A 6325-nucleotide genomic window follows, 5' to 3' on the forward strand; every position below is an offset into this window, starting at 1 on the left:
CCCAGATAGCCAAGTCTGTCGAAAGCAAATCATGCCAAGTGCCTGCTATCAATTATTGTTAGCAAAAAGGATACAAATTTGGTACAGAAGTTGTTATTTCAGATTAAATCGACAGATTGGTGCCAAAAACAAAGCAGAGTATGCTCACAGAATCTGATAGCAGAAAACGAGCAAAATTTGCTAACATGACTTGACGTCAGATTGGTTGCAAAAACCGAGCAAGATCTGCGCGCGCGCAATCTGATGGCAGATTGATAGCAAAAACCGAGCAGGATCTGCGCGCGTGCAATTTGACGGCAGATTGGTAGCAGAAATCGAGCAGGATCTGCTAACTTGACTTGACGTCAGATTGTCGGCAGAAACCAAGCAAGATCTGCGCGCGCGCAATCTGATGGCAAATTGGCAGCAGAAACCGAGCAGAATTTGCAGCTTTTAGCCATTTATATAATTTATTGAAATAGTATAGTTTATTCACTTACCGCTATGTGGCGCACTATTTACTTTTTATACCCGTATTCAAGTTCTTGTCATGAGCATATATAAAGCCTGCAAAATGCAATTAATGACATTTTAATTATTTTTATCAGTTTAATTTCTGATACGATTTCCATACAGGGGAATTCAAATATTAAACTAATTTTTGGAAAATCGGACAAGTAAATGTCCGATTTTCACTTATTCGGACAATTTCTCTCCGAATAAATGAAAATCGTTATTATCTACTTAGATATCAAATAGAAATTAAATTCCATACATAAATCTTTAATTTTATAAATTATTTAAATTTTTCTATATATATTACATTAATATATGTTATTAATATTATATATTTATATGTTATTAATACAAATGTCAGAAAATGACGTCTTGTGAATGTGATATATCAACTATTGACGCCATTTTCGGGTTTTATGAGACCTAGCTTAGGACATCTAATTGATCATTTTGTGACCAAAATTCACCGTCATTTTGCCATTTGGGTTTGAGATCCTTTAAATTCATTTAAATGCACCATTTTATATGAATGGCCAAAAGCTGCAGATTCTGCTCGGTTTCTGCTACCAATCTGCCGTCAGTTTGCGCGCGCGCAGATCATGCTTGATTTCTGCCATCAATCTGACGTTAAATCATGTTAGCAGATTCTGCTCGGTTTCTGCTACCAATCTGCCGTCAGTTTGCGCGCGCGCAGATCATGCTTGGTTTCTGCCATCAATCTGACGTTAAATCATGTTAGCAGATTCTGCTCGGTTTCTGCTGCCAATCTGCTTTCAGATTCTGTGAGCAGGCTCTGCTGGCAGATCATTAGCCCAATGCGGACATAACAGATGCCAAATTGCTAGCAAGAACTGAGGAAATCTGTTGTCAATCTGCTGGCATATTGCGCGCATTTTGCTTACTGGATTCGGCTTGAACTTGCTCATCAGTATATCAAGGTTTCATTAGCCGAAAATTCATGGAACATCTTGCATTGCTGATTAATTATGAATCTAAATATCTAGCGTATTTATCTATTTTTCTGCTATCTCATTTCCTGTAATACCTCGATGTGCCGGGATCCATATATATAATATTCTTTTCTTATACTTGTATTTTAGCATATTATGTAAGTTTTTATAATAATTTCCAAGATATATTTATTTTGATATACATTTATATTGTTTTTTAAAATCGCTTTTAAAACTGCTTGGCAATCAGTAAATATAATTATATCGTTATTTATATAGACTTTCGAATTCAGTTTGCGACTTATTAAATCTAGAGCTGTCTTAATCGCGAACACTTCGGCCGTAAATGTTGAGCACATTCTAGGTAAACTAATGTTATAACCCTCGACCTGATCTTCAAATATTACGCTAGCACCCGTAGCTCTTGCCATTTTTGGTCTGGACCCATCTGTATATACAATTAAAGCGTCACCTTGGATGTTATATTTCTTCTTAACTTTTTTAATTCTGTTTATATCTTCTTTATTATAACCAGTTATTGTTTCTATACTCTTGGGTTCCTTGCACTTTTGCTTGTTTGGTTGATTGGTTAGGCTCATTAACACGTCTATTTCTATTTTTTCCGTCAGAAGTTCATAATCCATTTTCCAGATCTCAAATGTAGGTTCCGGTATGCCAAAATTGTTACTTATATTTTTCATATATTCCCAAGCTTCGCATATAACACTTTTTTTGATTAATGGATTTCTATATCTAGCGTAGTTTTCCTTAATTCTTAGATTATCTAAACTATTTTTTAATTCTATTTCGCCGTATTTATAGATTTTGCTAAAAAAATTTTTTGCTAACATTCTAGCTCTGTCCATCAATAATATGACTTTAACTTCTGCAATTATTACATTATTTGGGGTGCTGTTTCTATAGCCTAGTGCTGTCCGAATACCTAAGAATTGGGCTCTTTCTAATTTTAATATTTGCGTAAAATCGTTTGGCGCATAAACAAATAACCCATAGTCTAGCACCGATCTAACGATGCTTTTATACAGCACCCTGCCGAAAATGGTCGATTAAAACGGATTTAAAAAAATGTAATCCGAATCGATCGGGATTTCTGCACCGAAAATGCGGTATTAAAACCGATTGAAAATAGTCAAATCGAATTTAGTACGCTTCAGGCGAGATTAATGTTGGATGATATATCTCCACCTCAATCCGAAATTATACGATTTCATAAAGTTATAATTAAACCTGTTTTAATGCAATTGAATTGGAATTTACCATAGTCAATCCATAGGTAAAAATAATCCCGTTTAATAAAAAATTTTATCATTTCGCAGATGAAAAGTAAATTGATTTTATGTAGTGTGAAGTCGGATTTGCTGTTATCATGAGTCACAATCAATTATTAAATCGGTGTTTCTACAATTGAAACGGACTCAGTTGTTAAAAACAAACATACGATTTCTCCGCAGAGAGTCCGCCTTATATCCCCGCTTGACCGCTTTCTACTTCCAGGTTGGCTCGCTCGACCTTCGCCGCATAGCGGCGCCACCCGGGACTACGCGCGAGCGCGTGGGCCGCCAAGTTGCGGGTCGCACTATTGTATCGCGGATTGTGCTTAATGTGACGACCTACGGCAGCCACAATATCCATTCGATTATTCGTGTCTATTTGGATTGACAACAATATGGATTAGAAAGTAATGATTTTAGATTGGAAATAATCCGCGAAAGCGATATTAAAACCGATTATAATTCGTTCGGAATTAAAATCGATTACTTTTTAATCCGGGCGCGGATTGAACCGATTAAAACCGATTAAAACCGATTAAAACCGATTAAAACCGATTAAAACCGATTAAAACCGATTAAAACCGATTAAAACCGATTAAAACCGATTAAAACCGATTAAAACCGATTAAAACCGATTAAAACCGATTAAAACCGATTAAAACCGATTAAAACCGATTAAAACCGATTAAAACCGATTAAAACCGATTAAAACCGATTAAAACCGATTAAAACGGATTATGTTTTAATCGGTTTTAATCGACCATTTTCGGCAGGGAGCTATTAAAAAAAATTTCAAACAAAAGTAGCAAATATTTTTTCTTACAAAAACACTTTTTTTTATTAATGGATTTCTATATCTAGCGTAGTTTTCCTTAATTCTTAGATTATTTAAACTATTTTTTAATTCTGTTTCGCCGTATTTATAAGTTTTGCTAAAAAAATTTTTTGCTAACATTCTAGCTCTGTCCATCAATAATATGACTTTAACTTCTGCAATTATTACATTATTTGGGGTGCTGTTTCTATAGCCTAGTGCTGTCCGAATACCTAAGAATTGGGCTCTTTCTAATTTTAATATTTGCGTAAAATCGTTTGGCGCATAAACAAATAACCCATAGTCTAGCACCGATCTAACGATGCTTTTATACAGCATTAATGCTGTATTTACTTCAACTCCTCTAGATATTCTATTTAGATATTTTAAGATTGAGTTAGCTTTATCGACTTTTCCTCTGGCTTCATTGATCTGTTTGTTAAATTTGAGTCTGTTATCAAAACAAATACCTAAAAATTTCGCTTCCCTACAATTTGGAACTCTAGTACCTTTAATTTTAATGTATTGTTTTTTATCACAGAAACCGCTTCTAGAAAATTCGACTAATTTAGTCTTATTTGGTTCTAGACTCAAACCTATTTTGTTTAAATTTTTAGCAATCATATTTACAGCAACTTTTAGTTTAATTCTATTATCCTCTCTATTGCTACCCATTATATATACGGCAATGTCGTCTGCGAACTGTAATGTTTTGATATCTTCCTCTAATCTGTGAGTAATTTTAATTGTATAGATAGCGTAGAGTAGTGGACTAAGCACAGCACCTTGAGGCAAATCTTTACCTACATATCTATGAACTGAGCATTGACTATTTACAATAAATTCTGTCTCACGAGGTTGCAACCAATTATTAATATATTTTAAAATATTATTAGGACATTTTTCTTCCAATAATTTATTAATCATAATTCCGAAATCCACATTATCATAAGCTGAAGTTACGTCCAAGAAAGCCACCAACGTATTCGTTATTATATACAGGGTGAGTCATTTTAATCAACGCACGCAAATATCTCGTAAAGTGAGCAAGATGGAAAAAAATGTTTTATACAAAAATTGTAGGGTTCAGAGGGGGACACATGATGAAAATATGGACTTGACCTTGAGCGACCTTTTCAAGCCCAAGTCAATGTGATCGATATTTTCTTAAATAAAACTCCCCATTTTTTATTGCATATTCTTATAGCTTATCTCGAAAGCTTTTCAAAACACCATAATAAAGTATTTTTTCGTTAAGTACTTTTTGAGTTATTTTATATTTTATTCTGACATATTTTGATATAAAAAATAAAATATACATTTTTTTTTCATCTTGCTTACTTTACGAGATATTTGCGTGCGTTGATTAAAATAACTCACCATGTATATAATTTCTAATATCAGCAACAATTTTCACTAAGTTTACTGCGCATGATCTACCTCTTCTGAAGCCGTTTTGGAGGTGATGTAATATCTTCTTTTTTTCTGCCCACCATATAAGCCTTTCATTAACCATGCGTTCCATTACTTTTCCAACACACGAGCAATGGACCTTACTTTTTCTTTTCCTATTTTATCGATAAAAATTACTTGATATTTAAACCAGTCCATTGGTAGCTGTCCATATTTCCAAATTTCATTATATATGTTAATCAGAACCTGTTTGACCGCCAAGGGTAATTTTTTTAACATGACGTAGTCTATGCCATCTCTGCCAGGTGCTGAATCCCTTTTAATCATGTTAATTGCTCGATCATATTCCACCATATTGAACTCTTTATTTATACTGATCCACTTGTCTGTGCTTCTTTGACTAATACTTATTAACTCTTCGGTTATTTTGGAAGAAACCCATGGGGGTGCCAATTCTTCTATTGTTTAATATATCTCTGTCTCTCTATTTTTTGTATGCTATGTATTCCAGTTTATTTTTTTCTCGACGTTCTTGAAGGTTCTCATAACATAGACTAACCTAGACTAATAAATTTATTTATACTATTGCAAAAATTAGTAAAACTATCCTTCTTTTTCTTCCTAATTATTTTTCTTGCTATAGCTCGACATCGTTTAAATTCAATATAATCATGTACCCAGCTAACCATTTGTTTGCGGATTGTTAACAAACGGCAAACAATTCCCTGTGGAACGAGGCTGCCAAATTCAGGGCCTACTGTGTCCTCGAGTGCGCCCCAATTGCAACCAAAAGTTGAAATCATATCCTGATGTCAAATTGGGTACAACACCAAAGCAGATCTGTCACTAGCAGTGCGACGACAGATTGACGCAACAAATCGAGAGCAGGTTTGTCAACCGCAGACCGACAACAAATTTGCGCCAAATGCCCAGCAATCTACGGCTATTTTCGACGACAAAAATTAGATCAGTTACAGTATTAATATATAATAATACATATTAATGTGTTAAAACATATAGGTAAATTTAAATAATTTGATTTATAAAATTAAAGATTTTTTTGGACAGGAATTGCCCGAATAAGTAAAAATCGAACAACTATTTGTTCGATTTTCCAAAAATCAGTTCAATATTTGAATTATCCTGTATAGGCATCGTGTCAAAAATTGAACTGATAGAGATAGATATATTACAATATTATTAGTCACATTTTGCAGGCTTTATATACACTCATGACAAAAACTTGAATACGAGTATACAGGGTGGTCCATTTTAAAAGAGCCAGTCAAATATCTCGAAAAATATGGAAGATACGGAAAAACGTTTCAGACAAAAGTTGTTTGGTTCGAAGGGGGACATAA

Source organism: Formica exsecta, unplaced genomic scaffold (assembly GCF_003651465.1).
Source record: "Formica exsecta isolate Colony F162 unplaced genomic scaffold, ASM365146v1 scaffold97, whole genome shotgun sequence".
Taxonomy (NCBI): Eukaryota; Metazoa; Arthropoda; class Insecta; order Hymenoptera; family Formicidae; genus Formica; species Formica exsecta.